General features: G+C 42.5%; 1 protein-coding gene across 1 annotated transcript in view; it reads left to right on the top strand.

Moving 5' to 3' along the window:
* The window catches only part of LOC124135268, a 31402-nt gene that overhangs the window by 10984 nt on the left and 7659 nt on the right, over positions 1-12759 (top strand). The window lies entirely within an intron of this gene.

Here is a 12759-nt window from a genome sequence, read left to right as displayed (position 1 = left end):
TTGCTGAAGACCTATTCTACCCCGGAATCTTCACGGGTCCATGTCGTCAGGGCTGTGATGGGGTACAACAACACAGTCAGGTCACAGGCACCTTTTCCATATGTTTTGGTGTTTATGGATAAACACGTTTATATTATTAAAAAACATTGATATCAGAAATTTCATACAATTCGTTTAATAATATTAATGATAATATATATCTATAACGGGAAGAGTAAATTACACTTCAAAATAAATATAAGCCAGAAAAATCCTTTCCATAATCATAATAATAATAAAGCAACAAAACCTCAATGATCATAATAAAATTGCAGCTAAATCAGAGTTCATTGTGCGATTCCGACTACATCATAAACCTGTGTTACAACCAAAGAATAATGTTAACATGTGGTCGCATAATTGAGGGTATGCTGCCCCACCGGAGGCACTCGTTTCAAACGCATACAAAGGCAAGTCCGTTGTTCACCTGAAAACAAGGATCATGATGAAAAATCGCAATAACCTGTCGCGAGTAGATGGCGATCGAGGGAACGTTGTTTCTGAAGTGCAGAGTGCATGTAACACGACGGGATTGTTTCAGCAGTGGGGTACAACTTTTACTCCTAAATATTTTGTGCTGATCATTTAAGATGAGCATATCAGTTACGATAAGGGATATGTACAAATTGATCAGTGAGTAAGGGAACCTTTCAAAAGTAAAATTTAGAATAAAAAGACATAACTCCCCGAACCTAAAAAAACATCTCCGCTATTCGTGAAATTGTTGACATTCACAAAGAAATTCTTTTGTCAAGTGAAATCGCACTGGCTTATAACGATTGGTGAAACCCATGATCACGCTCATGGTGCTGACAAACAGAGAAACATTACCACAGCTTGACATGCCTGGATTCACATGCTGGTCCATGTTCTCTCCTTTCTATAGTTGTCTCTTTTGGCAAGATAACCCCAATGGTCAGTTATCAAGAAGAACGTCTGATGAATACTTTAAGTAGTCGCTAAAAGTGTGATCTACACCAACTGATTTGTTGTGGGCTGGTACAGACTGGTACTTACCTAACTATCCCGCTGGTACAAGCCCTCACTAACACACTGGTACTTACCTTACTAGGCCGCTGGTACAAGCCCTCACTAACACACTGGTACTTACCTAAATAGCCCGCTGGTACAAGCCCTCACTAATACACTGGTACTTACCTTACTAGCCCGCTGGTACAAGCCCTCACTAACACACTGGTACTTACCTAACTAGCCCGCTGGTACAAATAATCACTAACCCACTGGTACTTACCTTACTAGGCCGCTGATACAAGCCCTCACTAACACACTGGTACTTACCTTATTCGCCCGCTGGTACAAGCCCTCACTAATACACTGGTACTTACCTTACTAGCCCGCTGGTACAAGCCCTCACTAACACACTGGTACTTACCTTACTAGGCCGCTGGTACAAGCCCTCACTAACACACTGGTACTTACCTTAGTAGCCCGCTGGTACAAGCCCCCACTAACACACTGGTACTTACCTTACTTGCCCGCTGGTACAAGCCCTCACTAACACACTGGTACTTACCTTACTAGCCCGCTGATACAAGCCCTCACTAACACACTGGTACTTACCTTACCCGCCCGCTGGTACAAGCCCTCACTAACACACTGGTACTTACCTTACTCGCCCGCTGGTACAAGCCCTCACTAATACACTGGTACTTACCTTACTAGCCCGCTGATACAAGCCCTCACTAACACACTGGTACTTACCTTACTAGGCCGCTGGTACAAGCCCTCACTAATACACTGGTACTTACCTTACTAGCCCGCTGATACAAGCCCTCACTAACACACTGGTACTTACCTTACTAGGCCGCTGGTACAAGCCCTCACTAATACACTGGTACTTACCTTACTAGCCCGCTGATACAAGCCCTCACTAACACACTGGTACTTACCTTACTCGCCCGCTGGTACAAGCCCTCACTAACACACTGGTACTTACCTTACTAGCCCGCTGATACAAGCCCTCACTAACACACTGGTACTTACCTTACTCGCCCGCTGGAACAAGCCCTCACTAACACACTGGTACTTACCTAACTAGGCCGCTGGTACAAGCCCTCACTAATACACTGGTACTTACCTTACTCGCCCGCTGGTACAAGCCCTCACTAACACACTGGTACTTACCTTACTCGCCCGCTGGTACAAGCCCTCACTAACACACTGGTACTTACCTTACTCGCCCGCTGGTACAAGCCCTCACTAATACACTGGTACTTACCTTACTAGCCCGCTGGTACAAGCCCTCACTAACACACTGGTACTTACCTTAGTCGCCCGCTGGTACAAGCCCTCACTAACACACTGGTACTTACCATACTAGGCCGCTGGTACAAGCCCTCACTAATACACTGGTACTTACCTTACTCGCCTGCTGGTACACGCCCTCACTAACACACTGGTACTTACCTTACTAGCTCGCTGATACAAACCCTCACTAACACACTGGTACTTACCTTACTAGCCCGCTGATACAAGCCCTCACTAACACACTGGTACTTACCTTACTCGCCCGCTGGTACAAGCCCTCACTAACACACTGGTACTTACCTTACTAGGCCGCTGGTACAAGCCCTCACTAATACACTGGTACTTACCTTACTCGCCCGCTGATACAAGCCCTCACTAACACACTGGTACTTACCTTACTAGGCCGCTGGTACAAGCCCTCACTAATACACTGGTACTTACCTTACTAGCCCGCTGATACAAGCCCTCACTAACACACTGGTACTTACCTTACCCGCCCGCTGGTACAAGCCCTCACTAACACACTGGTACTTACCTTACTAGCCCGCTGGTACAAGCCCTCACTAACACACTGGTACTTACCTTACTAGTCCGCTGATACAAGCCCTCACTAACACACTGGTACTTACCTTACTCGCCCGCTGGTACAAGCCCTCACTAACACACTGGTACTTACCTTACTAGCCCGCTGATACAAGCCCTCACTAACACACTGGTACTTACCTTACTCGCCCGCTGGTACAAGCCCTCACTAACACACTGGTACTTACCTAACTAGGCCGCTGGTACAAGCCCTCACTAATACACTGGTACTTACCTTACTCGCCCGCTGGTACAAGCCCTCACTAACACACTGGTACTTACCTTACTCGCCCGCTGGTACAAGCCCTCACTAACACACTGGTACTTACCTTACTCGCCCGCTGGTACAAGCCCTCACTAATACACTGGTACTTACCTTACTAGCCCGCTGGTACAAGCCCTCACTAACACACTGGTACTTACCTTACTCGCCCGCTGGTACAAGCCCTCACTAACACACTGGTACTTACCATACTAGGCCGCTGGTACAAGCCCTCACTAATACACTGGTACTTACCTTACTCGCCCGCTGGTACACGCCCTCACTAACACACTGGTACTTACCTTACTAGCTCGCTGATACAAGCCCTCACTAACACACTGGTACTTACCTTACTAGCCCGCTGATACAAGCCCTCACTAACACACTGGTACTTACCTTAGTCGCCCGCTGGTACAAGCCCTCACTAACACACTGGTACTTACCTTACTAGGCCGCTGGTACAAGCCCTCACTAATACACTGGTACTTACCTTACTAGCCCGCTGGTACAAGCCCTCACTTATACACTGGTACTTACCTTACTAGCCCGCTGGTACAAGCCCTCAGTAACACACTGGTACTTACCTTACTAGCCCGCTGGTACAAGCCCTCACTTATACACTGGTACTTACCTTACTAGCCCGCTGGTACAAGCCCTCACTAACACACTGGTACTTACCTTACTAGGCCGCTGGTACAAGCCCTCACCAATACACTGGTAGTTATCTTACTAGCCCGCTGGTACAAGCCCTCACTAACACGACGGTACATGACGTCACTGACACGACAGCCCATCACCTCAGTAACACAGCCCGTCACCTCAGTAACACAGCGGTACACAATGGTTTAGTCTGAGGTCACCCGATGTTACCAGGAAGAACCTGGACTCGAACCAGCTACCACATGTTTCTTGCACGCCAAGCGCGCGGTTTGTTCACACACACCTCAAAGATAATTGATATACCGCATGCATATTTCGTGTTAAAAGTGAGGGAGAAAGATTCCACAATTTTAACTATTGACACTGAACAACCTGAGTATGGAGCTGAAGTGATGTCAACTGATACATGTTTAAGAAACAATTCAATATACATTTAAGAAGATATTCGCAACACGATAATTCAAGAACTATTTGAAACATCCTTAATATTTGTTGTTGTTTTTTGTACAGGCAAATGACGATAAACATATGGTTTGATCCAACATCACACGAAAATTCCACCTATTCTGATCCGGATTTAGTTGGTTCTGTATCTCATGAATGAATGTGAGGTGGGTATTCTATTCTGCAATGGCATATGGTCAATCATTGATGCCCTACGCAACATAATGAAAATGCACGTACTTTTCACTGCTCGAAATTCCTTGTATAAAAGCGCTAATGACAAGTTGAATTCACAATTGCACGGTTAACATATTAAGTTATTGTTAGATTATTGCGTTTGCCTGGGACATTGTGTTACGCTTGAATTTGTATGTGATTTAAACTGCATAGGACTGAACTCTCAAACTGATATATCATGCTAATCACTGTCGCTAAATCAGATGCTCTGATTAATTATAAGTTTTTAATATGCTCTATTAACATAACGAATTCTAGTATTTTTCAAAACGTGAAACGTACATAGCCTCACTGAAGATCACTGCTTCAACGTCTGTCAACAAAGCACAGACTCTCTCTCTCTCTCTCTCTCTCTCTCTCTCTCTCTCTCTCTCTCTCTCTCTCTCTCTCTCTCTCTCTCTCTCTTCTGAACCAAACATTTCTGACACGTGACTCTTCATTTCCAAACTGCAAGACCGTATAATGATTCATATCAATCGAACAGTTGAGTTTGAAAACTTTGGATCAAGTGTATAGGGTTCAGTGTTATGATACTCTTACCAGTGCTTCTACTATGATTTTTCATCCTCTTGCCTGACTGGTCTGATGAGAAGGCTTAGGTTGAAGATTTCATTTCTTCCACTTGTAAATTATTTATCCTATGAAACAAGAATATCTTTTTAAACTTTCAGTGGATAAATTGCATTAATCATGCATAATTACATAATATTGAGAGCGACAAAATCTCCTTCCATATTCATAAGAAATATCCATTTAACGATTCCGACTATGTCATGAACATGTGTTTACGAATCCCAAGAAACTAGCGATGATAGGTGTTCGCGAAAAGATGAGCTCATCCTGCCCCACCGGTGGCACCCGTCATAATAATTGTTGAGCGTTTAGAACAATAATGCCTATGTTCAAATTAAATATTCATAATGGGCGGTCATCCGGCTTGCACATACCTCGGGCACAAATCAGTAGTTGTCCTATTACCGGTGATATGATCGTGACTAACGGGTGATGTTGGCCTGTCTTTTGCACTCTCCTACCCAGAGTTCCTTGCGGCCGGCAGCCAGCTAGCATAGTACCTCTGCCACAGGCCAGCACCATGTGACGATTCGTCACATCTTTCACAGTCCATTCAAGATATTGCATATGCTTTTCATCCGTTTCATGTTTGACAAGTCTACACATTTTCATAAACAAATGTCAAAGAATAGTTACGGTTCATTAAGAAAGTATCCTCATACGTGAACATCTACTTGTTTTTGCGTAGTTATCCTTTGTTTACATTGGTTGTACGGCTCCACGTGCTGTCATCGAAGCCCAACGGAGAGCTAGCTATACGGTCACTTTGATGTATAAATATATATTGTCATGCAACTCACTGTCGCGGTTGTAGAAGCACATCTATATAATTATGCAAAAAACATGTAAAGCGCCCCAAATCCTTGGTTTAGTCCGTCCTATATACTGATTTCTGAAAAAGCGCGTTTGTTTACAAACAAGAGAAAAGTCCGGTCACATGATATGCAAATTAGCCTGTGGCAGTGGTGTTATGCTGAGTCACCACTGCGCCGGAGTGTGCTGTCTTTTGGTGTCGGTATCGGCGTGTTTCGTCTCGAAGATTCTCCGTTGTACACCACGGGCCATGTCAGGAATGGGATCGAGGTCTCATTTCAAGGATAGGTCCGTGTCCCCAAACATTAGTGCCTTGGGTAATTCTATCATGACCAAAGTTATCACCCCTACAACAAGCCTGTAGCTGCCTATCACGTTTGTCTGGATCAGGTTTCGTATACTGTTGAGATGTCATCATGATATAAAAAACTGTGTGAACATAGTCACACGACTATGAAGTTTGACGCTTGCCATTTTGTCCTTTAGCGTTTCCTTCGTCACGTAATCACCGAATTGAAAGTACCGGTTCCGCAACAGTGACAAAATGGAGCGTGAAATGCAGTATTAGTTTCTATCTTTTATAACGGGGTTACACTGATTTTTAACAGTCATTGCTATTTATCCCCAGCTATCTCTTTTTCAATGAGCTAACGGGCTCATACAATATTGATGATACATGTTGTAAGTGACCTGAATAAAAACGACTTCTGGCTTGACCATGCTTACTTGTTTGTTTGTTTGTTTGTTTGTTTGTTTGATTGTTGGTTAACGCCACAGCCAGCAATAAACTATCTGTAAATAAACCAATTCTGGACCAGTAAATCAAATGATTGAAATCATGAGCATCGATCCACGCAATACGGGACATTCCACAATCGCATCCACAATGCCAGGAGCGAAGTATTTTTTCACAATCAAATGTGTTGTGAAAGGTTGCTTTTTAGCTGTTGCAGAGGATACATTTCCTTTGGGTAACAGCAACAAGATCTTTCCAAAGCGGTTTGGAATAAGATCGAGAGACGTTTCGCTAAATCTGATTATTGGTAAGGAAGAGCAAAACCATTTCCCAATATTATGGTTTATCTTTCCCACTGGAATTGATGTCAATTTAACTGGCTTGTAAATGGCTTTTGGTGATTTTTTCATTCTTGAATCCCCACCATTGTTCTCACACGGTGCTTTGTGTAGCTGGACTTCGCAATAGTACTTGATTTCAACGACGTCTTTGAAGATTACCTGTAATGGAATTATTTTATATTGCACCTTTTGTGACGATATTATTGCCTGCCCTGTGACGTTTGTCAGTATTCAGAACAAAGGGGAATCTAAGGGATGTTTTGTGTCACCCCTGAATAACTATCATCCATGGCATGATTCAGATCTCTGTGAACTCGCTTGTGTGTATTCGACACAGTTGTCGCACTGTCTGCACGATGGCTTCTGTGTCGGTTGTGTATGTAGTTCTCTCAATATTGCTGCTACGATGTATCTCAGGTAAAGTTCATTTATTTACACATTGTCACATTGATTATAGAATCATTTGATGTTCATTGTATTCAAGCAACGCTTTCTAAATCCTGTGTACGCTGCCAGTAGGGCAGGACACCCTCCCCTTTTCGTGAACACCTGCTGTCATCACCGATTTTCAGAGATGCATTCATATTATTGTCACTGCCATTTTACCTTTTATTCATAATGGAATCTGTATCGTTGGATATCAAACTGGTTATTCTCTGGCGTTGATTGTTTTGTTTTGTTGAGTATCGGGTACACCTGAATGATTTAGAATGAGTGTCCCCGTGGTGACCCGGGGCAGATAAACAAGAATGTGTCCTCAGCACCCCATTGCTGGTCGTAAAAGGCGACCGAATTTGGCAGCCTGTTTGCCGTTGGCTGTGACCCTGTGTCGGCAGAGGAAGGGATTCTGGTGGTTGAGGGCGACGGAGCTGGCAATAGTGCTCCTTAGTCCAACAAACCACTTCGACCCTAACTTTGCCCAGACGGGCGGTAGAATTGGCCCCATTCTATCAATCGGCTGGTCATGTCATGCCCTGTGCATACCTTTTTGCGCAAACGTTTGGTACTTAAAAATAAATTTATTCAAAATGTTTGAATTTATAAACTTGCTTAGAGCCCTATCTGGTGATGCTGTCCTCCGAATTCTGTACATCTCCAATTAATTGTCATGGGCCTAAATAGCCTGACCCTTAATTTGGTAGATAGTTATAGCTTTTCGCGTCTAATTTGCTGGAGTATACCACCCCTTTATCCTCGGTCTTTGCAACTTGGAAATCCGCTACAGCATAAGACTGTCCTTGTCGACACTCCATGATGGGTGGGGAAAAGGGGTGCAGAATCAATTTCCTTTCGACATTGCTTCCCAACACCTGGTTGAAAAAGAAGATACATAGATACCTCGTCTAACGACGGCACATCCAATCAATCGGACTTTTGGCAACGTTTCTTGGTAATCGAAGCTTCAGACAAAGAACCAATTAAATTAAATCTCCAAAGGTATCTCTGGTATCTGCGGAAAGGTTACACATGTCACCAAGCTTCGTTCTGGCTCTCTCCTTGTAGAATGTGCACAGAGACAACAATCTGTCAATCTTCTCAAATTAAAAGAGTTTGTCAATATCAAGGTTGTTGTCTCAGCGCACAAGACACTGAACTCATGTAAGGGCATTGTCCATGACAGAGCACGCTGCCTGTCCGGCATGGTTGAAGATGACATTGCCAAGGAACTTGACCAACAGTCCGTCACAGCTGTCAAACTGGTTACTGCAGCATTGGTTGGTTGTCGGTTGGTTTGTTCTTTAACTCCGCACTCAGCAATATTCCAGCTATATGACGTCGGTCTGTAAATAAGAAGTCCTATTCTACCCCGGAATCTTTAGCATTGGTGTGGAGGTGTACATCCCCAATCCACTCCGGTGCTACACCTGCCAAGCGTTTGGACATGGATCCAAATCCTGCCATGCCTCTGCTGTTTGTTACCGCTGCGGTGACACGCAGCGTTAAACCCAACTCACTCACTCTTCCATGACACAATGATTGACGTAACGTTCGCCTCGACGTCGGTACACTAGATTCTGTTAAACGCTGTGTGGCTGAGGTGAAAACGAGACTCGTCAGTGAATAGAACTTGTCCCCACTGCATGGCCGTCCAGCGTAGACGCTGTCTGCACCACTGCACATCTGAGGTGACGACATACGGTTTGTGAAGATATTCGTCGAAAGGCCAGGGATGCTTCTTGCAGTCACTGTTGCTGGCTGGAATCGATTTCGTAGGTGTGTTGTTCGAATCCAGTTGTCTTGTCTATTATTGGGTTCCGTCCATCGCTGAAAAATCATTTTGAACCATTGACCACGGAGGTCTCTCCTTCCCTCTCAGACCATGGGAATGGCTTCTTCACACGCCCACGTTCCCCAGTGGACCTCCATGAACAGAGATCTTAATCGTACACAATGGAATTGCAGAAGACTTAGGACCAATTTTAATGAATTGCAATTATTAGTACAAAACTTTCAGCCATCAGCTTTTTGTATTCAGGAAACCTATTTAAAAAATACCGATCACTTTGATATTAGGCAGTACAATTCATATAATGTCTTTTCGCCTCCAGGAGCTAAGGCAACTGGAGGTTCATCAGTTTTGGTGAGGCAGGGTGTCATCCAGAACCCTGTTCCTCTCAAATCCCCACTATAAGATGTTGCTGTTAGTGTAACAATGCACATGCACATTTTTACTCTGTGCTCTCTTTACAATCCTCCATCTTCTTATCTTCATCAAACTGACCTTCAGGCGCTGTATGAACATCTCCCTAAGCCCTGTATCATAACGGGAGACATAAATGGGCACAATCCAGTTTGGGGTAGTGCCAATACAAACGGTAAAGGGAAGATATTTAGAAGATTTCATTTCTAAGAACGATTAATGTATTTTTAAACAAATTTTCTCACAAACTATCAGACAATGGAGAAGATTATAATATTTTCCATAAGTGAGCTTCATACTGCACTTGAAGCCCATGATACTGCGACGGGAGCTGATAATATACATTATCAACTCCTGAAGCATTTACCAGAACCATGTTTAGAAACCCTTCTGCTAATTTTTGATGACATATGGACATCGCGCGAGTTCCCTTCCTCATGGCGTGATGCCATTGTTGTACCAATACCTAAGCCTGGACGTGATCATACTGATCCTTCAAATTATCGACCCATTTCATTGCATTTCCAAAACTATGGAACGCATGGTAAATAATCGATTAGTTTGGTTTTTGGAAACCAACAATCTAATCAGTGATATCCAATGCGGTTTCCGTAAAATCCGAAGTACAATTGACCATTTGGTTCGTTTAGAATCATTTATTAAAAATGCTTTTGTGAATAAACAACATGCTGTGAATATCTTTTTCGATCTTGAAAAAGCTTATGATACCACTTGGAAGCATGGTATTTTAAAAGATTTACACGACTTTGGTGTATGCATACCATTGAGAGACAGTTGCAGCTGTGCCTCAACAAAATCGATTTTTTTTTTGTCTTGAAAATGGTTTTATGTTTTCAAAATTGTTTTCATTTCTGTAGGAAATACAAGCATCATAGAGATCCAGAGCTGTTTAAGATGGCACTCCTATCAAGGTTGTAGAGGTTGCAAAGTTCTTGGGACCTATTTTCGATCATCATTTGACCTTTAGGCCACACATTAATAATCTTAAAACTTAATGCCTGAAGGCTCTAGATTTGTTGAAAGTTGTTGCTAATACAAAGAGGGGAGGTGATCAGACAATCCTTCTCCACTTGTATAGGTCTCTGGTCCGCACTAAATTAGATTATGGCTCCATCGTTTATGGTGTGGCCTGTAAGAGCAATTTACAAAAATTAGATTCAATTCACCATCAGGGCCTACGACTATGTCTTGGCGCATTCCGAACATCTCCTGTGGACAGCCATTATGTAGAAGCTGAAGAACCGTCTTTGAAGCAACGCCGTATAAAATTATCACTACAATATATTACTAAATTACATTCTAACCTATTTAACCCTGCATACAACTGTGTTTTTCAACCCCTTTACGAAGCACTTTTCCACAGTAAGCCTAAGCTGGTCCCACCACTAGGAATTAGGATTAAACCTTTACACATTACAGCTGCCAATATTGACTTAGATAATATTTCTCCTTTCAGGCTTTTGTCTTCTCCCCCTTGGCAACTTGTCAGACCGGAAGTAGACTTTACACTAACACAATTTAAAAAATCAATTGATATATCAACAAGAATATCTACAAGTTAGAAATAAATATAAATCCCATCGTTCCATTATTACAGATTGATCAAAGGATGGTCGCAAGTGCTAGTGTCAATGGATCAAAAACCATAGCATCCCGATTATCAGACCATAGCTCAATTTTCATTGCAGAAGCCAAAGCAATATTAACAGCTCAGGAATATATTAGAAAACAGTCCAGCTGTAAACAGTTCATAATCTTTTCTGATTCATTATCTTGTCTACAGGCAATAAAATCGAGCTCTTCAAGTCATCCATTTATTTTAAATATTTTAGAACTTTATAATGATCTTTCAACTGGCCAATACGACATCGTCTTTTGTCATCAGATGTTACATCAGAGATCTTATGCAAAAGAAATGGGACACCCAAGTAGGTATCGATACATTTGGTGCGTTTAGAATCATTTATTAAAAAATCTATTGTCAACAAACAACATATTGTATCAATCTTTTTCGATCTAGAGAAGGCATTGGATACAACGTGGAAACATGGTATGTTAAAAGATTTGTATGAATTTGGATTCAGGGGCAGATTACCTCAGTTCATATCACAGACAATTTCAAGTACGAGTGGGCTCTACCCTGTCTGATCATTTCGATCAAGATCAGGGCGTCCCTGAAGGCAGCATACTATCAGTCACGCTTTTCAGCATCAAAATTAATAGGCTCACTAAAGTATTAAACAATAGCTTTGATGGTTCACTGTGTGTGGACGATTTCAATATTTCTTGTCGTGGTAAGAATATGAATACAATAGAAAGACAGCTACGGCTCTGCCTTCGCAAAATAACAAAAATAAAAAACGAAAACGGCTTCAAATCTTCTAAATGCAAAACAAACTGTTATCATTTTTGTCATAAATACAAACCCGCATAAGGATCCAGACTTATTTTTAGATGGTACTCCTATCAAGGTAGTAGAGGAGGCCAAATTCCTGGGCCTCATATTTGACCATCATCTCACATTCTTACCACACATCAAATATCAAAAGGCAAAGTGTCTGAAGGCTCTCGACTTGTTAAAAGTCGTTTCAAATTCCGAGTGGGGAGGGGATCAGATAACACTCCTTCACTTGTACAGATCGTTAATACGCTCCAAACTAGACTATGGTTCCATTGTTTATGGTGGAGCCTGCAAAATAGCAATTCAGAAAAATTAGACACAATACGCCATCAGGGCTTAAGGCTCTCTTGGAGCTTTTAGGGCCTCTCTCGTGGACAGGACAGTTTGTATGTGGAAGCTGATGAACCTTCACTCGAACAGCACCGCATTAAACCTTCACTGCAATATATCACTAAATTGCACTCAAATCTAATCCGGCATACAATTGTGTTCTCCACCCTCAATATGAAAACCTGTTTCAAAATCTATCAAACCTGGTTCCACCACTTGGAATCAGAATTCAACCACACATCACTGCAGCTAAAATAGTTTTAAATATTATATCACCTTACCGACTTCTGTCTTCTCCTCCCTGGCAGATGCTGAAGCCAGAAGTAGACATCGCGCTACCCCATCTAAAAAAGTCGGTTACCAATCCTTTGGCATATCAACAATCATATAACCAATTACGCTCCAAATGTT

This window comes from Haliotis rufescens, unplaced genomic scaffold (genome assembly GCF_023055435.1).
Source record: "Haliotis rufescens isolate VD_foot unplaced genomic scaffold, xgHalRufe1.0.p SCAF_15, whole genome shotgun sequence".
Taxonomy (NCBI): domain Eukaryota; kingdom Metazoa; phylum Mollusca; class Gastropoda; order Lepetellida; family Haliotidae; genus Haliotis; species Haliotis rufescens.
The sequence above is the reverse complement of the archived record's forward strand: the minus strand, read 5'-3'. Positions and strand labels throughout refer to the sequence as shown.